The 23,172-nt window shown below is 41.8% G+C and overlaps 1 protein-coding gene across 4 annotated transcripts in view; it reads right to left on the reverse strand.

Annotated features, from left to right (window-relative positions):
• Window positions 1-23,172, reverse strand: part of FYN (FYN proto-oncogene, Src family tyrosine kinase) — a 187,478-nt gene that overhangs the window by 93,084 nt on the left and 71,222 nt on the right. For 3 of the 4 annotated variants that reach the window (XM_084623473.1, XM_084623471.1, XM_084623470.1), the window contains exon 2: window positions 6,956-7,016. The exons of the other annotated variant lie outside the window; for it this stretch is intronic. The gene's annotated coding sequence lies outside the window, so the exon portion shown is untranslated. The remainder of the gene's footprint in view (window positions 1-6,955; window positions 7,017-23,172) is intronic. 4 annotated transcript variants of the gene reach the window in all.

Here is a 23,172-nt window from a genome sequence, read left to right on the forward strand (position 1 = left end):
TGTTGGATATTAGGCCTAATTGGTGGACAGAATAACGAGGGGGATGACCTATGCCAATCATTTCCCCCCCCCTTTGGGTTCTTAGAGAGACTCTGGAAAAAAAAACAACAACTCAGCAGCGCTCGTCTCATCCAAACTCATCTCGACCTCGGGGGAAGGGGCAGGGCTAGCCTCCCTGAATGTGGGGTGCACGCGCCAACCATGCATCTCACTTTCCCTGACCCCAAGACTGAGGGAGCAGAGCAGACTGAAGGATTTTCTTCTTGAGAGCAAAGCCTGATGGCCTTGCTCCTATTTAAGAATTTTGTTTTTTACCTGGAAGTCCTGAAAGTCATCATATCATCATGACATCCCATCCTCAGCGGCAATTCCTGATTGCCAGCAACACAGAGACTCATAAGATCCGTTCCCTTTTGTATTACTTTCTGCCCTATTCTTTCCTCTTCCCCCACCCTCACTGTCTCAACTTTTTGTTGAATCCTGCAATCAACTGCATTGTATCAGCACAGTGAGAGGAGATGGCCACAGTCTTGCCCTGTCTAAGCAGAAAAGACGCAGCCAAATTATGTCCCTGACTGGAATGTGAAGCAGGGTCCAAGCAACAGGAGTCCTGCTAGGCTTGCCAGGCAACGCATCCATTCGTAACTGACCAGCAGTTTGTGTTCCAAAACCCCTCAATGAAAGCTATGTCCCCTACCCTTTCTATAGTCTCTCTCCTATACCTTGTGTGTCTCTATCTGCTAAAAATAGGAAAAGTGAATACCCCTCACACATTGTGGCTGAGTAAAATTAACCCTTTCGTTTTCATCAAAATGATAAGAGATTGATTTTTTTCCTCCAAAAGATGGGAAACTTTAAAGGGTTGTGATTAAATTTGTTTTGCATAATCATTCAATTTCAGTTTCAGTATAAACCGGTTTTGATTTCTTGTTCTTTCTTGTGTTTGATCAAGAAACTTTCAACTTCAGAATGAGCGCTTTCGGGTCTTGGCAAAAAAACCAAGTAAACCATCAGCTTTGTAGAAATCTCTCACCCCCCAACTTCGTATCACTGTTTTAATGTTGGACAGTGAAAGTTTATAACTAAACTTTAACTTTTTTGACCTTTGAGGTCAATTCAATAGACCTCAACTGAAACTTCAACAGCAGCACAATGTAATGCGATAACTCTTGATGGGTTGTTTGCAGGGACTGAACATCTCGATGCTCTATATCTGAAAGCATGAGTCTCTACTGCTTGAGCTAAAAGACATGTCTTTTAAGCCAAGGGCTCCAGTGAACTCAAACCTCTCCATTGTCCAGACAGCTGTGGACAGAGGCATGCATGGATTACACTTGGAAAAATTAAGTGGGTAAGTACAAAAGGAAGATAACTAATTTTACGCAAGGATGTTGTGCTAATTGTTTAAAGGAGATCTGGGACTGGTACGAAAGAGACTGAAAACAGAAAATTAATATGCAAAAAGTATCTCTCTCTTCTGTACCAGTCCAGATAGTTGGACCTTCCCATAGTAGTAAATCTATTTGGGAGGGACAAGCATCTGATGACAGTCTGTAGCACTTTTCTGAGGAAGGCTGCACAGGTCAAACCTGTAAATACCTGGCAGATATCTGCACTAACATCCAGGAAGGAGCTTTACAGAATTCTTATCAAAAGAGGCCACTATTCACCCTGCCCAAAAAGATTCCATCAATCTGGTTGAGTGGGTTTTAAATTCATCTGAGACACCCCTCCCAGCATTAAAGTACACTTCTCTAATCAACTCCTTAATGCATTATGAAATTTTTGATTTGGAGACAGATGACCTTTTCTAGCACCTTGATGCAAGCTGACTAACCTCTGAGCCTCTTAGCTCAGCTGCTATGTCAAGATAAATTCAGAGAGCTCTCTTGATGGCCAGCAATGTAGCCTACACTTCTTGTAATTCAGTGAATTAGAGTGTAGGAGTGGGCAAGGTTATTTCTTTGTTCAAACAAAATGTAGAAACTGTTCTTGGTCTGAATTCAGGCAGAGCCCTGCAGACAAACTTATCTTAGAGGAAAATATCATATATGGCCTCTGTGACAAAGTTCCTCCACTACCTTGAGTTGAAAAGACCTTGGTGGGTCTTGCGTTTAGTGGCAGATTTGCTCGTCTCGGAGATTCACGGCAGCCCTCAGTTTGGCCGTTTCCGTGAACTCACAGTCCAGGTCAACTTCTCCTGTGTCTGACTAGGAGTTAGGAGGTTTGGGAGAATTTGGGCCTGCTCTCTACTCCGGGTTCCAGCCCAGGGCCCTGTGGAATGCAGCTGTCTAGAGTGCCTCCTGGAACAGCTGCATGACAGCTACAACTCCCTGGGCTACTTCCCCATGACCTCCTCCCAACACCTTCTTTATCCTCACCATAGGACCTTCCTCCTGGTCTCTGATAATGCTTGTACTCCTCAGTACTCCAACAGTACGCCTTCTCACTCTCAGCTCCTAGTGCCTCTTGCTCCTAGCTCCTCGTGCCTCTTGCTCCTAGCTCCTCACACACCCACCACAAACTGAAGTGAGCTCCTTTTTAAACTCAGGTGCCCTGATTAGCCTGCCTTAATTGATTCTAGCAGCTTCTTGATTGGCTGCAGGTGTTCTAATCAGCCTGTCTGTCTTAATTTCTCCAGAAGGTTCCTGATTGTTCTGGAATCTTCCCTGTTACCTTACCCAGGGAAAAGGGACCTACTTAACCTGGGGCTAATATATCTGCTTTCTATTACTTTCCTGTAACCATCTGACCTGACCCTGTCACATATTACTCGCCCCCCCTCAACACTACAGGGTTGGGCAACTTGGGATGTCAGGCAGTGTACTCGTGACAAGCCATCTGCATTGCCATGGTGGCTTCCAGCCCGGTGTTGTATGGTGAATTGGAAAGATTGTAGGGAGAGGAACCATCTGGTCACCCTTGCGTTCTTCTCTTTATTTCGCCGCATCCACTGGAGGGGTGCATGGTCAGTCACAAGGGTAAACCGTTGTCCCAGAAGATAGCAACGTAGTGTTTCCATGGCCCATTTCACAGCGAGTCACTCTCTTTCAACCACGGCATACTTCTGCTCTCTCGGGAGGAGTTTCCTGCTCAGGTAGAGGATTGGGTGTTCTTCATCTCCGACATCTGCGATAGGACAGCTCCCAATCCTACTTCAGATGCATCTGTTTGTAAAATGAATTCTTTGTTGAAGTCTGGAGCTATAAGCACTGGATTACTGCAGAGGGCTGACCGTAGATCCATGAATGCTTTCTCTGCGGCATCTGTCCACTTCACCATGTCTGGACCCCGGGCTTTTATCAGGTCTATCAGGGGAATCGCTCTGGTAGCAAAATGGGGAATAAATCGTCGGTAGTACCCCAACTCACCCAGGAATGCCTGGACTTGCTTTTTCCGATTCGGCCGGGGCCAATTTTGGATAGCCTCTAGTTTTTTTAGTTGGGGCTTGACCATGCCCCTTCCTACAACGTAGCCAAGGTATTCAGCCTCGGCTAGCCCTATAGCACACTTGGCTGGGTTGGCTGTGAGGCCAGCCCATCTTAGCGTGTCCAGAACCACTTCCACCTTTTCTAAGTGGGTTTTCCAGTCGGGGGTGTGAATAATCACATCATCCAGGTATGCTGCAGCATAACTGGTATGGGGCCATAAGAACTTGTCCATAAGACACTAGAAGGTGACAGGTGCCCCATGCAGTCCAAAAGGAAGAACAGTATATTGAAACAGACCCTCTGTGGTACAGAATGCCGTCTTTTCTTTCGCATCTTTGGCAAGGGGAATCTGCCAGTATACCTTTGTTAAATCAAGGGTAGTCAAAAATTGGGCACTGCCCAAGTGGTCAACTAACTCATCGATACAGGGTATGGGGTATGCATTGAATTTGGATATCTCATTCAGCCGGCGAAAGTCATTACAAAACCTAGTGGTGCCATTGGGTTTGGGCACCAACACAATCAGGCTTGACCACTGACTATGGGACTCTTTGATGACTCCCAGCTCCAACATCCTTTTTACCTCTGCCTTGATCTCCTCAATTTGTGAGAGTGTTGGGTCATCCTTCAGGATAAGTTGTAGATCCTTAATAATGCGTTGGAGGGGTTTTAGTTGGGGGCTGAGTTCCGGGAACTCTTCTGGCTCTATCAATCTGTTTCTTCACTTCTGCAGGTGGGTATTGTAGTTGTAAGAATGCTTGATAGAGATCTTGTAGGTGTTTGTCTCTGTCTGAGGGGTTGGAGCAAATGCAGTTGTATCGCAGAGCTTGGCTGTAGACAATGGTCTACAGAGCTCCCAGAAGTCACCTACTACAGGACAGGCCTAACAAAGAAAATAACAGAACGCCACTAGCCGTCACCTTCAGCCCCCAACTAAAACCCCTCCAACGCATTATTAAGGATCTACAACCTATCCTGAAGGATGACCCAGCACTCTCACAAATCTTGGGAGACAGGCCAGTCCTTGCCTACAGACAGCCCCCCAACCTGAAGCAAATACTCACCAGCAACCACATACCACACAACAGAACCACTAACCCAGGAACCTATCCTTGCAACAAAGTCCGTTGCCAACTGTGCCCACATATCTATTCAGGGGACACCATCACAGGGCCTAATCACATCAACCACACTATCAGAGGCTCGTTCACCTGCACATCCACCAATGTGATATATGCCATCATGTGCCAACAATGCCCCTCTGCCATGTACATTGGTCAAACTGGACAGTCTCTACGTAAAAGAATAAATGGACACAAATCAGATGTCAAGAATTATAACATTCATAAACCAGTCAGAGAACACGTCAATCTCTCTGGTCACGCAATTACAGACATGAAAGTTGCGATATTACAACAAAAAAACTTCAAAACCAGACTCCAGCGAGAGACTGTTGAATTGGAATTCATTTGCAAATTGGATACAATTAACTTAGGCTTGAATAGAGACTGGGAGTGGCTCAGTCATTATGCAAGGTAACCTATTTCCCCTTGTTTTTTCCTACCCCTCAGCCCCCGACATTCTTGTTAAACCTTGGATTTGTGCTGGAAATGGCCCACCTTGATTATCATACATATTGTAAGGAGAGTGATCACTTTAGATAAGCTCTTCCAGCAGGAGAGTGGGTTTGTGGGGGGAGAGAAAACCTTTTGTAGTGGTAAACACCCATTTTTCATGCTTTGTGTGTATAAAAAGATCTTCTATACTTTCCACAGTATGCATCCGATGAAGTGAGCTGTAGCTTACAAAAGCTCATGCTCAAATGAATTGGTTAGTCTCTAAGGTGCCACAAGTCCTCCTTTTCTTTTATTGTTAGGCAGTGCCACCTATGGCCTAAAGTCAGCAGTACCACTTAAGGTGCTCACAGGTCACATGCAGCTGATGCAAAAAAAACAGGAAAAACCCTGGTTTTAGTAAACCCAATTGAAACAGAATACCCTTCCTCCACCCAAAACGGCACATGATCACTCTAGCTGCCTACTCCCATCTCTCTTTTTTGTTTAGTCTAGCCAGCCAGCATACTGATGCTCTACCTGCAGGGAGACAAACAAATGAGATACAGGAGCTGACAGTCACCTGGCTGGGTCACCTGTGACTGACAACTGAACCTAGGACCTGAACTCAAAGAAATGCAATAGCTCTGTCTCCTTCTCCTGGGCGGGGAGCAACTGTTCCAACAGTTAACTCCCAGGAGTGACTGAGAGATTTCAGCCCAAAGAGTTCTCTGTGACTGAAAACACTGTTGCAAAGAAATGTGCCATCTCTATCTGAGCTATAACTTTAGTTTTTTACACTATTACTGTGACGGATATTGCAACCTCATGCAATATCTTTGGGGACCATACTGTATTAAGTTACTGAATGGCTTATGTATCATTGTGGGCCAGACATCCTATGCAACTCCAGGGAGGAAGGTTACCAAAAACAGTGGGGGGTGATTAAGGTAAATCACTTAGGTTGTAAATACCACCAGAGAGGTACCAACCCCTGGGGAGGCTTATATATACTGGTTTAAACTGGGGTTTCCAGAGACTAGCAAAGACATAAAAAGGCTAGGTTTAAATGGACTCAGGGCCTTTTTTCTGAACCAGCAAAAATGGACAGGACCTTCTGTCCAAGGAGGGCCCACAAATATTGCAGAAAGGTTGGAAAGACTTTGTCCTACTAGGTATCCATAAGACTGATTCCCGGTATCACTAACATGTTTTTAAATCTTTGTTTTTATTATGTTTTCTCTGCAATGTTTTTACCTTGAGAATAAATGTGCTAGCTTAGAAAGAGCTGTGTGGTAACACGCAACTGAGAAGCAATACACTGCTTTTTCTCCAACAGCTATGAACAAAGTGCAGGCACTGGCAGCCAGGCTGGCTGGCGATATCACAGGGTCAGGCAGGGGTGTATGCAGGCTTACCGCCCCCCCCCCTCCACGCCCCCAATCGAAAGGCAGTTGGACAAGGGTTCCCTGTTCAGAAACAGGGGTGGCTGGAGACCTGACTGGGCACTCTGGGAGTGGACCACAGAGGTGTGTGATACAGATGTTATCCTGAGACTGTGACTGTTATCATACACTTTTTTTTTTTTTAAATTAGGTCTTTATGATTCCCCTGCTTTAGGTTTTAGCTTAGAGGCTTTTAAGTACTCTATAACAGCTGCAGCACTAAGCAGAACCCATTCAGCAATTAAACTGTCAAGTGCATTCCTTGCCTTAAGGCCCAACATGGGGTTTTTTAATTTATTTATTTTTAAAAAAAAACATCTCTCATTATCCCCTGAAAGTCTCCATACCAAAAAATAAAAAATAAAAAAAAATTGAAAAAATATAATCAGTATTAATGCCTGTGCCTTTGTAAAGTTAGATTTTCCACAAGCAAGACAGGTTTCAAACTGGAAATGAAAAAGGTTCAAACAGTTTCCCTCCACAATCATCACTGTAAAACAAAAGCAATAAAGGCAGCACCACTTACCAGAATGTCCCCCCCCAATTAAAGTAAGTTGATATTCACCACATTTCTTCTAAAACAGGTCCTGCAAAGAGAGAGCGCGATAGAGAGATTGCTTAGTGACTGACTCATTTTCACAACTAAAACAATGTGAATTATATTACAGCACTTTTTCCACTTGCACCTTCCCCCCTCCATTTTTAGGCAAGAGATAATTGGATTTGATCTTTCACAACTCATTTCTGAAATCCATCAGTTCATCACACAAAACATTAAAATGATTACAGAATCCCTTCAGACCTGCTCAGACAGATCACTGTTACTGACTACTGGTTATTCAGGTTTCAGCGATGTAAGGTCAATAATATGCAATAGGTAGCAGCAGCAATGAAAATTTGCCAATTATTTTAATCACAACCCCAATACATTGGTTAACCTGATGATTGCTCTTTGGTAAAGCAAAGGAATTGATACATTGGTTTTATAATACTGCAGTCTGCCCTAAGCTTTTAGTAGATTTGAAATCTACATGTAAGAAAAGAAATATATGTCTAGAAAATCAATCTTTAGATTTTGTTTGTATGTACAATGTAGTGCAATTAGCAAAAGGTAAAAAAGACTAGACGGACATGTATCAAGACAGACTTCAGGAACAGTTTGAGAAGCATCGTGAGTAACACTGACAAGCGCCACTATTTTACCAAGACTGAGTAAATTTCAGATGACAGTTATTTTTTCCTCCAGCTAAATCATTAGACAGAATGACTGAGTGTACACTAGCAGAAATGTCAAAACAATTTTTTTTGGAGAAAAAAAATTGATGAAGGAGAGAAAGAAGCTGCATTTTTGTTAGTATACAAATTTGGGGGAGAGAGCAAAAGCATGGACTCAAAATTGAGGGGAGGGAAAGGACTCTGTCAACAGTACCTTACGGCTTAGTAAGTGGAAATAGACATGTATGTAACTACATGTCAAAAGTCAGTTTCAGGTTTTTCCCCTACATCAACACAGTAATAATATAAAGCAGTTTTTAAAATGAACTTTTCAATGTCTTTGTATTAAGATTGGGGCTAAATATGGAAAAGAGCGAGTTTTCTAGATCCATCATTAAGCAGAAAGAATTCAGAAGTGCAAGCACCGACTCCACGTGCATGCATTCTGATAAAAAACTGCTTTGTTAGAAGAATTTGACTAAATACCCAAAACATATGGAAAAACATTTTATAAGGACCCAAAAGAGAAGGGGGAAAATATGCTGAGTTGGCAGCCCTAATAGAGAATCTTCTAAGAAATAGAGAGGATGGGGTAGAGGCGGCTACGGAGTTAAAGCTGATGGAGTAATCTTATAATTTTGCACGAAAGATTTAAAGGCCTGAATTATTGATGCAACAGCATTGCAGAGGCTACAGTGTTGGCAGATGATTACACCAGTAACCTTCCCAAAATCATGGCATGCACATGTGTAGGAAGGGAAGCAGAGAGGATTTCCTGGGTTGGATTACCTTTTTCAGATCAGATTAGATGATTATTTTTACACAGAAGTAGCTGAAGGAATCTATAGTATGGGAAAATCCTGATTTTTTTTTTTTAAAAAAAAAGCCTCCACATCTAAAACTCTCTCTCTAAATCACAGGGGTTGGACATACAATGCTCTGGACCCAGGCTGGGAAGCAGGTCTACAATGCCTTAAGTCTAACTGCTCAGAGTTTGATGTTGTACATAAAGATTTGGCATAAAGGACTCTAGCAGGAAAACTGAAAATAAAAGTGGAAAATATTTCCTCCAAAGTATTAGGGGCAGAAACACTTGTTACGGATCTTTGTTTGGTGGTTGAGAGTAAAATGATCACCAAGTTTAAAGCTGGGTGGAATTCCTGAAGACACTAGAAAAGACTGCATTGAAATAATTTTCTGAGACTTGGTTAAGACACTTCTAATTCCAGTACAGTCCATTTCCTTCTTAGCTGCTAGGCATTTGGGTTGGCGAAAAAAAAAGCAATTAAAAAGTCTACTTCTGTCACAAAACAATTTGGGTAACATAGGTACCTAGTCAGTTAAAGTTTTAAGAGGAGAAAGGCTTTTGGATGTTCTTGAGTAGCAACTGTTCCAAATTGGGATGTATGGTATAGTTATCTTTAAAGCCACATGAGAGAACAAGATGGTTATTTCAGTTCCTTGCTGACTTTACACTGTTGCCTCAAAATTACTGGTCAAAGTTTTTTGAATTTCTTTATATCTATCTTGTATTTTGTCTGAATGAAGCAATTTTATACTTTGTTCTGCTAGTATTGAAAACAATCAGACATTTTTAAAACCCCAGAAGGCAGAAATTGGGACCTTACGATCAAAACCATGAACTTCTCCCTGCAGTAATTTGGGCTTCTAAGTATTTCAAGAACTGGCCTTCTTGTCCTAAAGAGAGATGGAGAAGAGACGGCCAAAACGCAGGACATTTCTCATACCAATCCAGTGAACCAACAGGGGCCAGAAACAGAAGTGCAGGATTCCCCTTATTTGCTAACAGTCAAACAGTAAAGGAAACTAAAATATTACTTCCTATGGTTTGTTATAACGCGAATACTACAGAGTTCTCACTATAGCCTTGGATACACTGGGCATCTTGCACACTGCAGGAACTCGACACACTAAGACCTCCCTCCCTCAGTGGAACTGGACAGTAGGATGGGAAAACATTTGAGACACAGGCTTGATAGGTATTTTTGTTTGACCACAGGTAGTGAATCCTATTTAAGGACCATTTGGGCAGAGTATCTTGTTAAAGGTTCAGAAAATGACATTTTAGCATGCCTCTAGCCTACCATTCTAAAAACTGAAAGAAAGTTCAGGGATTTTGTCAAGTTTTGTTAGATTAGCCTCATTTTGGAAAGTAATGTAATATGTGGCCTGTCTATCTCTTTATTTACAGAGGAAACCTGGTGCTTGGCGAGAAGAAACAAAAGAGATGTGTTCCCTATAAAGGGAAGCAACAATTCTGGTTACATGGACTTTGGAACCAAATGACGGTGCTGTAAAGGTGGTTGAACAGTGGCAGGCTGAGAGCACAAAAGACTTCTCCAATGATATAAGTAAAATTTCAACTTTCTGTCATTTAAGGTTAGAGCCTACTTAGAGGATCTGTTTGTAGTGCCTGTACAGACAGGCATGCAGAGTTCATAATTCTTTATTCTACTTCAATAATTCCCAAATAACAATCCCGTTAATTGAAGACAATCTGAAATAGGATTTGTGATGGGTTGGATCACAGAAACCCCCTGGAAGCTGCCACCTGATGTGCCAAGATTACTTCTGCTTCTGCTTTCCTGCCTTGTCAGTTTAGGACTTCAGTACCCTGCCTGGTTTAAGCCAGACCCGCTAGCCTGCTGCAAACCCAGACCCAGGTCTGAACCACGTACCCTAACAGCTGTAGGCTTAACTGAAAGCAGCTTACATAAGTGTTCCTGTCCTTGACACTCAGATGCCCAACTCCCAATGGGGCCCAAACCCTGAATAAATCCATTTTACCCTGTATAAAGTTTTACAGGGTAAACTCATAAATTGTTCGCCCTCTATAACACTGTTAGAGAGATATGCACAGCTGTTCTCTCCCCCCCCCCCAAGTATTAATACATACTCTGGGTTAATTAATAAGTAAAAAGTGATTTTATTAAATACAGAAAGTAGAATTTAAGTGTTTCCAAGTAGTAACAGACAGAACAAAGTGAACAGCCAAGCAAAATAAAACAAAACACACAAGTCTATGTCTAATCAAACGGAATACAGATAAAATCTCACCCTTAGAGATGTTTCAATAAGTTTCTTTCACAGACTGGACACCTTCCTAGTCTGGGCACAATCCTTACCCCGGTACAGCCCTTGTTCCAGCTCAGGTGATAGCTAGCGGATTCCTCATGATGGCTGCCCTCTTTGTTCTGTTCTACCCCCCTATATGGGTTTGGCACGAGGCGGGAACCTTTGTCTCTCTGGGTCCTCCCCCCCATCTAAATGGAAAAGCACCAGGTTTAAGATGGATTTCAGTACCAGGTGACATGGTCACATTTACTGTGAGACTCCAAGCCTTCATTCCTCCCAGCCTAACTCACAGGAAGGCCTGCCTGCAAACAGAGCCATCCACAGTCAATTGTTCTGGTTGATGGGAGCCATCAAGATTCCAAACCACCATTAATGGCCCACACTTTGCATAATTAAAATAGGTCCTCAGAGTTATATTTCATATTTCTAGTTTCAGATACAAGAGTGATACATTTATACAAATGGGATGACCACACTCAGTAGATTATAAGCTTTGTAATGATACCTTACAAAAGACCTTTTGCATGAAGCATATTTCAGTTACATTACAGTCACACTCATTAGCATATTTTCATAAAATCATATAGAGTGCAATGTCACAGGATTCTGATATTGTTAATAGTCTCCAATCACTGACAGGCACCTTTGAGAGGAACTAAACAGACATTGTGAGAGGCAGGGACAGAAAAAGGCAATACATTGAATACAAGATCTAAGCCATAGATATTTTGGTCTCCTTCCCTGAACAGTGCTATAAGTAGAGCTGGTCAGGAAATGTTGTTTGTGGTCCCATTACAAGTTTAAAAAAAATTGTTTTCATTAATTTTTCTTCAGAAGTTTTTGGGTTTGTTGAAAAAAAAAATCAGCTTCTTCCCTCCCCTGACACTGAAATTTCAGTTGTGATTTTCAGTGAAAACTGAAAAAAAAAATAGTGAAAATAGTGGACATTTTCCTTGGACGTATCTTATTGTGTGACAAAAATAAAGGGTTTTTTTGTTTGAAAAAAGTTTAAAATGACAACTTTTGATCAGCTCTAGCCACAAGAAGGCTAGCAAGGGTCAGTGCATACACAAGAAAAGCATAATGTCCAAAGGGGTACTATCGCTATTGTAGGTATGTAATATGGGGAACCCAAGAAACCTTTAGTTCCATTCCCTTCGTCACTTTGGAGAAAAGAATAAGGAGGAGGTAGGGCACTGTGAATGACAACACACTATTTAAAAGGTAGAGAACCTCTCTACTTCACTCATTTTGTTTTTTAATGTATCTAAAAATGTATATGTTACAGTGCACTAAAACAACCTTTTTATATAATATTTTAATAGGAACTATTCCTGACCCATGTCAGTCTCCTCAAAAAAGCAGCAATAAAAACATTAGTGCAATCCACACCATCACATTTTGTTTATTCCATCTATTTTTATTTATTTTTTGCCTTTAAGTGTCCCATACCTTTTCCATCATTAAAGTAAAATAGCAAAAGCTGGATGCTAATATAAGAACATGGAAGTATAAAATATAAATGTAATGAAAGTTACATACACAATAACAATTTATTTAGCAACGGCATCTGATATAGCTTTTAGACATCATTTATATTACCAACCACTGGACTGGGCCTCCAAGGTCTTGGTTCTGGGACAAGGTTCATGTGGGAAGTTGCTTAATCTATCTGTGCATCAACTCCGCATCTGTAAGAGGGGGATTTTCATCTCTCCTCACACTGGTTTTAGGAGGGCAGATTTAGTCATGTTTGTGACATGCTCAGATATTACATTGATGCGAGCCACAGAAAAGTCTCTAAATAAATACTGACAAAATACTGCCAGTTTCAATGGCTGGGTTGAATCTGGTTAATAAATAGGCATTATTTAGCCTTACTGGCTATCCAAAACAACCCAATCAGAATCTCATATATTTTGGTTCTTATCCTGCTACTTCACATGATTACAATTAGGAGGAAAAGAGAAGAAGACAGGTACAAGTTTAAAAGTTTCGCTATCACTGAGAAACCTGGATCAGTATCTGCAGTTAGTGAAGGTTCTAGTGTAAGATTTGGATCTACTGTATAAAGAAAGGTGGTGTTCACTACTGTGCTAAATACTGACCCTAGTGTAGTATAGATTTTAGCATTATAGTTTAGATTTATTATACATCTGTATAGACTTACATTCTCTATTTTAAATGTGTGGGTTTTTCTGGGTCATATATTAATCTATTAAGTATTACCCTCTCTTCAATAGATTGTAATTACAGGGCGTTAGTAAAAATTTTGCTCTACCTTTCTTAGTCACACTGGGGTCTCCATGTAGTCTCTAAGGTGCCACAAGTACTCCTTTTCTTTTTGTGAATACAGGCTAACACGGCTGTTACTCTGAAACATGTTATGCTAGTGACATTAGTATCCCCTATGACTTGTACATTGGCCTTCACATGGCGTGCCAAATTTTATTCAGAATTGAATGATTTTCTGTGTTGACTACCTTTCCAAAGCCCATCTACTTTATATTTTTAATCCTATTAAACAACAAGAGACTTCTGAAAAAATCCAGAATTGAACACAGAACACACACACAGGGAACTTATACCTAATTCATACAGAAACTGTACAGCTTAAATTCTGCCTACATAAAGCAATCTAGTACCATACAATGCCAAACTATACATAAAGGATTCTTGTCCTGTGAACATCCAAAAGGTTTCCAACAATAAAACCTTTTTTTAAAAAAAAAATCTAGGAAATGTTTAGGTTACATAGAGAAACAGAGGCATCTCTGTTAGCTTGAAGCCATTCTTTGATAAATGAGGGTTCCAGATGGCAGGCACATACTATGAAAAAGCCCAGTCATCCGCAGGAGGAATCGAGAGGCAGCAAACAGGGAGCTCCTAAGGGAATTGACTCCCCTCCCCACCCTCCCCGCCACCCCACACTCTTCCCCCGCTGTGACTGACAAAACCCTGGACATCACCAGCCAAATCCATCAAGACTACACATTGACTTTTGATGACTCTCCTCTCAATGGGAGTGAAATCCAGAAAGAAAGAGGGCAGTGTCTATAAAGCGGGATAAGTAGAGTACCAGCTTCTTCCAGAAATCCAGTGGTTTTCACAGAATCATTTTGCATCAGCAAACTTCAAGACATGAGCAAGGGCAACTGGTCCCTACCATGCCCCAAAGAAAATGGAGAGACAGGAATAGTATGTTTATCTCCAGCACCATCTCTATAGTATCTAAGCTCTGAGTGAGCATCTCATGATACAGGCTACATCTTGGAGAAACATATCTCAAAGTCCCAATTGCAGTTGTGAGGATCCATCACTCTCACAATAGCAGCAAGTGTTTATGTACAAAAAAACTTTAGCAAAGTACTTAGGTATTTTTAGATGTGTTTAATTCAATGTTTTGTCATTTTAAAGAGTGTAAATCACATTTTTGTTCTTTAATCTTCTGTCATATCCAATCTATTATCGCCAGCATATGCTTCTTTATCACCTGGTGCCATATCCGGCATGCCTCTGCTCCCTAGCCTGCCACTCCCCCTTTCTCCTCCCACACATACTGCTTGGCTCCCTTCTCCCCTGGATGCTTCCCTCACACTGATGGCTCCAGCCCCATTGGCATTCCTGCTAGTGCTTCAACTGATGGCGCGCACATCTCCAGTTCACCTGGTTGTCAATCCCTGGCTTTTCCTTCTCCACCTACATGGCAGGAGTGAAATAGAATCCTTCTTGTGTTCACCTACTTTTACCGTCATCCGTTCTCTTTGCAAGAGAGATCCTTGACATGAGCTGAAGCAGCTGAAAGCATGAAAAAACTGTGTGACTGCCAACTCTAGGGACCACGATTTAAGGACTGCTGATCAAGGTGATGTGTGGATACGTGGCAGAGAAGGCTGAAATATGTACAAATATAGGAAAATGCAAAAGTGCTAAGAGCCAGTAACAAGAAACGTAACGAAAAACAAACAAAAATGAATAGATTGGAATGCCTCAGTGTGAAAGAAATTAAAGATATTGTAGATTATACAGTACAGAGAAACAGAGACCATAACTGCAAGCACAGCCTGTTTCTAACTTCTGCCTTTTGAAGTACGACAAAAAAGGTCTCATACTCTTAAAATCCCCCTGCTATTCATTTTTCCTTGCTTTTTCGAAATGAAAACATATTTTAGCAGTCTTCTTTTTAAAATGATTGACAAGCAATATAAAGCATACATGGCTCATGCCATCAGAAGTCTGGCTTGGCAATAAGTTTAGGCTATCTCAGGCAATCAAGGGGCTTAAACAGTCTTTAGAAAAACTATTGGGAGGTTCGATAATATATGCCTTTAGACTGGGGTATCCTATAGTTTCCAGCTGTTTCTCCCCTTACTTAGTTGCATACTCATAAAAATTATGTACTCCTCAAATAGTAGGAAAAAGATTTTTATTAACTATGGGAACAGTGCTTACATTTTTACACCCAGGAAATAAGAATACTACGCAAAAACAGGCAGCCAAATACTTTTTATGAATGGGGCCCACAGTTCTCAAAATAGATCAGAGTATAACTCTCATAGCTGTCTCTTTGGAATGTTGCTGGGATACTGTAGATGCTCACTGAAAAGGACAATACTCTACCACAGTCATCAGGGCATGAAAATAAAGTGCATTATACCAGTGGTGCATAAGTGAGTTGAGCAGTGTTATAAGTATGGTAATTTATTATTGGTATTACAAAAGCACCTACGGCCCTCTTATTACCACGGTGTCAGGCCCTGTACAAAACACAGAACAAAAGACATTCCCTGCCCTGGACAAGTTATAGTCTAAGGCAGTGGTTCTCAAACTTGTTCCGCCGCTTGTGCAGGGAAAGCCCCTGGCGGGCCGGGGCCAGTTTGTTTACCTGCCACGTCCACAGGTTCGGTCCATCGCGGCTCCCAGTGGCCATGGTTCCCTGCTGCCCTTGGCCCACGCCACTTCCAGCGGCTCCCATTGGCCTGGAGCAGCGAACTGTGGCCACTGGGACCTGCAATTGGCCAAACCTGCAGATGTGGCAGCTAAACAAACCTGCCCGGCCCGCCAGGGGCTTTCCCTGCACAAGCAGTGGAACAAGTTTGGGAACCACTGGTCTAAGGCCTTGATCTGTCAATGAGTTCTGCATGCATGGGACCCTGGTATTCACGCAGAGCTCATTGCAGGGTAAATCCCCAATTATGCATTGCTTCCTGCATCCCTGGGATAATTGTTGGGTGCCAGAATTACTAAGAATTTCCAGTAGTTAGGTATGTTCATAGTCACTCCAATTTTTAATATTTAATTTATTAAAATTTATATTTGAGCATTTATTTGGTAAAAAATTCTATTTTACCACAGTAGAATCTCAAAGCACTACAAAATATCAAATAATTTCCATAATGCCAAAGGGGAGGTAAGGCAACACCATCAGTTCCATATGGTTAAACTAAAGCAAAGACTTTAAGACTTTAAGGGGTTTGCCTGAAGTCACAGAGTAAGTGTGTGTCAGAACTGGAAATAGAATCCAGGAGGCTTACCTTCTAGTCCCATGCTCAAATACACTAAACAATCTTGTCTTTCCCTGCTGTAATCCTAACAATGCAAACTGTTACATTTCACAGCATACAAACAGAGAAGTTAGATGGATACATCAGATACATTGCAACATTCCAACAAGAGTAACACTATTTCTTAAAATTCAGAACACACATGAAACAGAGAGAAACAAAACAGGCTGCTCCCAAAGGGAAAGTGGCACAACTCACCCCACCTTACTTAAAGGTGGCTGTTTGGAAAACTGGCACCAATCGCAGGCTTTGCTACAGGGACTCACAACCCTAAAAGCAGACACAGGTAAGATCCCCGTTCTTAAAGCAACAGCTTGCAATGCCAACACAGTCCTCAATATACCACAAGCTTTTTCAAAAATTCTCTTAAATAATTCATGCCTCCCATCATGCATTTCATGATACTGTTCCCCTAGACTCTCAGTACTGGTCGAAGTCCCTCATTCAGTGGTGCCCACAACCATATGCAAGTTACACACGGTTCATACCTCTGTCAGGGGCAGACTTAGAGAGGGTACTAGGTTCAGACGCTCCTGGGCAAGCTCGCCCTATCAGGCATGCTCAGTGGCTGCAGCTATCTTATGTTGTATTGGGAGTGACACTGCATCTGTGTGGGCTGGACTGGAAGGTGGAGGATGAACATGGCATAGATTCAGCAGGCGAGGCACTGGGGCCAGCAATGACACATGGATTGGTGGTGACCAACTACATATCCCACGTTAGCCACAAGAAGTGTTGGAAGTATGGTACTGTAATTCAAAAGTTATATGGGACTGCAACAGAATAGGTCTCACACGTACTTCAACAAACTTTTCCCATGAACTCTAAGGAAAATTTTTTTAAAAATAGAGATTATTCTTTTTCTATAAACAATCACCTACACACGCTCATGTTCCATGGTGTGGCATATCAGGCACAGTAAGACTCTTGTTGAAATTTAATTTTGTAAAAATGCACAACTTGCAAATTCATTTCTTTGTTAAAGTTCATTCATCAGAAGAATGTTAATGTAACAAAAATTACAGCAACACGACTAGACCACATAAAAAACCAAACTTTATGCCAGACACAAGTTAAAAATATGTCAGAGTTCATTTTTACTTAACTGAACTGTTATATCACAAAAAGAAAAGGAGGACTTGTGGCACCTTAGAGACTAACCAATTTATTAGAGCATAAGCTTTCGTGAGCTACAGCTCACTTCCTCAGATGCATATCGTGGAAACTGCAGCAGGCTTTATATATACACAGAGAATATGAAACAATACCTATTCCCACCCCACTGTCCTGCTGGTAATAGCTTATCTAAAGTGATTTCCAGCACAAATCCAGGTTTTCTCACCCTCCACCCCCCCACACAAATTCACTCTCCTGCTGGTGATAGCCCATCCAAAGTGACAACTCTTTACACAATGTGCATGACAATCAAGCTGGGCTATTTCCTGCATAAATCCAGGTTCTCACATCCCCCCCACCCCCATACACACACAAACTCACTCTCCTGCTGGTAATAGCTCATCCAAACTGACCACTCTTCAAGTTAAAATCCAAGTTAAACCAGAACATCTGGGGGGGGGGGGGGGTTAGGAAAAAACAAGAGGAAACAGGCTACCTTGCATAATGACTTAGCCACTCCAAGTCTCTATTTAAGCCTAAATTAATAGTATCCAATTTGCAAATGAATTCCAATTCAGCAGTTTCTCGCTGGAGTCTGGATTTGAAGTTTTTTTGTTTTAAGATAGCGACCTTCATGTCTGTGATTGCGTGACCAGAGAGATTGAAGTGTTCTCCGACTGGTTTATGAATGTTATAATTCTTGACATCTGATTTGTGTCCATTTATTCTTTTACGTAGAGACTGTCCAGTTTGACCAATGTACATGGCAGAGGGGCATTGCTGGCACATGATGGCATATATCACATTGGTGGATGTGCAGGTGAACGAGCCTCTGATAGTGTGGCTGATGTTATTAGGCCCTGTGATGGTGTCCCCTGAATAGATATGTGGGCACAGTTGGCAACGGGCTTTGTTGCAAGGATAAGTTCCTGGGTTAGTGGTTCTGTTGTGTGGTATGTGGTTGTTGGTGAGTATTTGCTTCAGGTTGCGGGGCTGTCTGTAGGCAAGGACTGGCCTGTCTCCCAAGATTTGTGAGAGTGTTGGGTCATCCTTTAGGATAGGTTGTAGATCCTTAATAATGCGTTGGAGGGGTTTTAGTTGGGGGCTGAAGGTGACGGCTAGTGGCGTTCTGTTATTTTCTTTGTTAGGCCTGTCCTGTAGTAGGTAACTTCTGGGAACTCTTCTGGCTCTATCAATCTGTTTCTTTACTTCTGCAGGTGGGTATTGTAGTTGTAAGAAAGCTTGACAGAGATCTTGTAGGTGTTTGTCTCTGTCTGAGGGGTTGGAGCAAATGCGGTTGTATCGCAGAGCTTGGCTGTAGACGATGGATCGTGTGGTGTGGTCAGGGTGAAAGCTGGAGGCATGCAGGTAGGAATAGCGGTCAGTAGGTTTCCGGTATAGGGTGGTGTTTATGTGACCATTGTTTATTAGCACTGTAGTGTCCAGAAAGTGGATCTCTTGTGTGGACTGGACCAGGCTGAGGTTGGTGGTGGGATGGAAATTGTTGAAATCATGGTGGAATTCCTCAAGGGCTTCTTTTCCATGGGTCCAGATGATGAAGATGTCATCAATATAGCGCAAGTAGAGTAGGGGCACTAAGGGACAAGAGCTGAGGAAGCGTTGTTCTAAATCAGCCATAAAAATGTTGGCATACTGTGGGGCCATGCGGGTAGTCCTTACCCATAACTACTTCACATTTGGGGACAATGTATACCTTCAGATCAGCGGCACTGCTATGGGTACCCGCATGGCCCCACAGTATGCCAACATTTTTATGGCTGATTTAGAACAACGCTTCCTCAGCTCTCGTCCCCTAAAGCCCCTACTCTACTTGCACTATATTGATGACATCTTCATCATCTGGACCCATGGAAAAGAAGCCCTTGAGGAATTCCACCATGATTTCAACAATTTCCATCCCACCACCAACCTCAGCCTGGTCCAGTCCACACAAGAGATCCACTTTCTGGACACTACAGTGCTAATAAACAATGGTCACATAAACACCACCCTATACCGGAAACCTACTGACCGCTATTCCTACCTGCATGCCTCCAGCTTTCACCCTGACCACACCACACGATCCATCGTCTACAGCCAAGCTCTGCGATACAACCGCATTTGCTCCAACCCCTCAGACAGAGACAAACACCTACAAGATCTCTGTCAAGCTTTCTTACAACTACAATACCCACCTGCAGAAGTAAAGAAACAGATTGATAGAGCCAGAAGAGTTCCCAGAAGTTACCTACTACAGGACAGGCCTAACAAAGAAAATAACAGAACGCCACTAGCCGTCACCTTCAGCCCCCAACTAAAACCCCTCCAACGCATTATTAAGGATCTACAACCTATCCTAAAGGATGACCCAACACTCTCACAAATCTTGGGAGACAGGCCAGTCCTTGCCTACAGACAGCCCCGCAACCTGAAGCAAATACTCACCAACAACCACATACCACACAACAGAACCACTAACCCAGGAACTTATCCTTGCAACAAAGCCCGTTGCCAACTGTGCCCACATATCTATTCAGGGGACACCATCACAGGGCCTAATAACATCAGCCACACTATCAGAGGCTCGTTCACCTGCACATCCACCAATGTGATATATGCCATCATGTGCCAGCAATGCCCCTCTGCCATGTACATTGGTCAAACTGGACAGTCTCTACGTAAAAGAATAAATGGACACAAATCAGATGTCAAGAATTATAACATTCATAAACCAGTCGGAGAACACTTCAATCTCTCTGGTCACGCAATCACAGACATGAAGGTCGCTATCTTAAAACAAAAAAACTTCAAATCCAGACTCCAGCGAGAAACTGCTGAATTGGAATTCATTTGCAAATTGGATACTATTAATTTAGGCTTAAATAGAGACTTGGAGTGGCTAAGTCATTATGCAAGGTAGCCTGTTTCCTCTTGTTTTTTCCTAACCCCCCCCCCCCCCCAGATGTTCTGGTTTAACTTGGATTTTAACTTGAAGAGTGGTCAGTTTGGATGAGCTATTACCAGCAGGAGAGTGAGTTTGTGTGTGTATGGGGGTGGGGGGGATGTGAGAACCTGGATTTATGCAGGAAATAGCCCAGCTTGATTGTCATGCACATTGTGTAAAGAGTTGTCACTTTGGATGGGCTATCACCAGCAGGAGAGTGAATTTGTGTGGGGGGGTGGAGGGTGAGAAAACCTGGATTTGTGCTGGAAATCACTTTAGATAAGCTATTACCAGCAGGACAGTGGGGTAGGAATAGGTATTGTTTCATATTCTCTGTGTATATATAAAGCCTGCTGCAGTTTCCACGATATGCATCTGAGGAAGTGAGCTGTAGCTCACGAAAGCTTATGCTCTAATAAATTGGTTAGTCTCTAAGGTGCCACAAGTCCTCCTTTTCTTTTTGCGAATACAGACTAACACGGCTGTTACTCTGAAACCTGTTATATCACAGTCTGCTTAGGATCTGGCAATATGGGAAAGAGAGTGCTATTAGGCAGGTGGAACTGAACTTGTCAAGATCAAATGAAGATTATTGAATAAAGCATTTAAAATCACAAAAAGAAAGCATGACATTAATAGTGGCTTCACTGCAATCTGGAACTTGAGTTTGTTACTCTTTAAAGGGACACTAAAATAATTTTGTCTACATTTGTTTTACCTATTATTGTTAAACGTACAACTAAGACTACTATAACTGAAAGATTAGAAAAATCATCTATTTTTCAGTTTTGCTTTGTGCATTAGACCAGTGGCTCTTGACCAGAGACAGATGTCTTCCAGTGGGTACTCAACATTTCTCAGCCTGGCGGTTGCGATTCCTAAGGGGGTCAGGGGATGGGTTTAGAGGGGTTGCAAATGCAGGGCTAGTGTTAAGGGGTGGCAAGCAGACCAGGTGCCCATGGCCTCACGCAAAGGTAAGTTACATGCTTCAGCCCCACATAGCAGTGGCGGGCTTCAGTCTTGCCACCCAATGCTCTGGCTTCAGATGAGGCTCACAAGTGAAAAACAGCAAGACAAATCAGCCTCCTGAAAGATTGAGAAAGTAGTCTGGAAAGGTTGAGAACCACTGCATCAGACAGTAATTTGTGTATAGCAAGTATCCATATTTGTCATATAGCAATAGAAGAGAGAAGAACAGCTTTAAACTAGAAAAATGTTGTTGTAAAAACTACTGTATCTGGCGGGGGGGGGGGGGGGGGAGGACCAGAGGTAGATGTAGTTCTTTAACTACTTGAAACTTAATTTAAAAAAAAAATTGTCTCGATTTTGAGTTCACCATCATCTTTTAGAGGGAAAAAAATATAGTCACAGCTTTTTGAGAGTTTTCATTCCCAAACACAAACCAAAAACCCTATCCAAATGCTTCCAAAATACTCAAACAAAATGAAGAAAACAGGAAATTAAATTTTCAGGACAACACATAAAGTACAAATGAAAAGATTTTGTAGTGACAATGATTCAGTACAGAATTCATGAATGAGACTGTACATTTAGTTTTTTATTATATCTTAAACTACAGCAGTTCTCCCCTTAAAAAAAGAGTCCCAACATAAATTAGAATAATGCAGTCGTACATGTAATCCTAGGATTGTGCTATATTAGTGTAAACATCTGGATGTTAAGACATCATTTTGCTGGCAACTGAAATACAGAATTCTGTGGGTTAAAATGTCATACTATTTCCCTAATAATCTGCTCTAAAACAACAAACAACAACAGCAGCAGCAGCAGCTCTTTCCTCACTTTTAGTCCATTACACTAAACAGTGAAAAAACAAAAAGTGGCATTATTAGCACATAAAAATAAGGTTTAAGGGCAGTAACCCAGAGCAGAATCTGGCCTATTGTTTTCTGCATATTTCAGATGTGTCATTGGTTTCCTGCTTAACATTCTTTTATTATTACTACATAACTGTATGAAGCAAGTCTTGTCTCTAAGGGCAATATGTTGCTCATGTCCTCATAATGGATTCTTGACTCTCGTATTTTGCTCTCCCTATGTTCAAATAATTCCTCTCACTGATGTCAACAGGAGATTTTCTGCTCTCTTGATATGTGCCAATCAGTCAAAATCTATTAGAGTAACTAAGGCCTTTTCTCAATTAGACAAAATTTCCTATTGTTGCTACCACTGTTTCATGTAGCAGTGGGAACTGGCATGTTAGCCACCCTGTCATCTAGACCTGTTCTGAGCATGGTTAGACAATAGTGATTAAAATGTTGATAGGTATTCAACACTAGCACACCTATGGTCATCTATGTAGCTGCATCAGCGTAGAATAAAAGTGGAAAGTTTTAAAGCACAGCCTGTGAAGATGAGAGAGCAATGATTTGCCCTTTGTTTTGTCCCCTTTTCTACATGCTGTGAATTGCAACACTTAAGTCACCTAACTTAAATAGTTAAAAAAAAACAACAAAAAACATTGTTGTAAGGACAAACTCCTTTTGTGTCCTCAGTTACTGAACTGACCCAGAACAATGGTAAGTTTCTTCTACTTTCAGTTTTGCAGGTTTAATCAAGTTTTGATGAAAGCCATTATTTTTGAAGCATGGCAAGAAACTCTATAATGTACTGTAAATCGTTGACAGTACAAGGCAAGGCAAAAACAATTGTGCAAATGTTCGTAAGTCCCCTTTGTATTGCTGAAAGTATCTAGTTTGGACTTAAACAGGAAATGTCACATTTGATTTTGACCTAGAATCAAATATACTCAGCCTCTTAATACAACACACACCATTCATACAGTGT

The sequence above is a fragment of the Lepidochelys olivacea genome, assembly GCF_965140295.1.
Source record: "Lepidochelys olivacea isolate rLepOli2 genome assembly, chromosome: 3".
NCBI classification, from domain to species: Eukaryota; Metazoa; Chordata; order Testudines; family Cheloniidae; genus Lepidochelys; species Lepidochelys olivacea.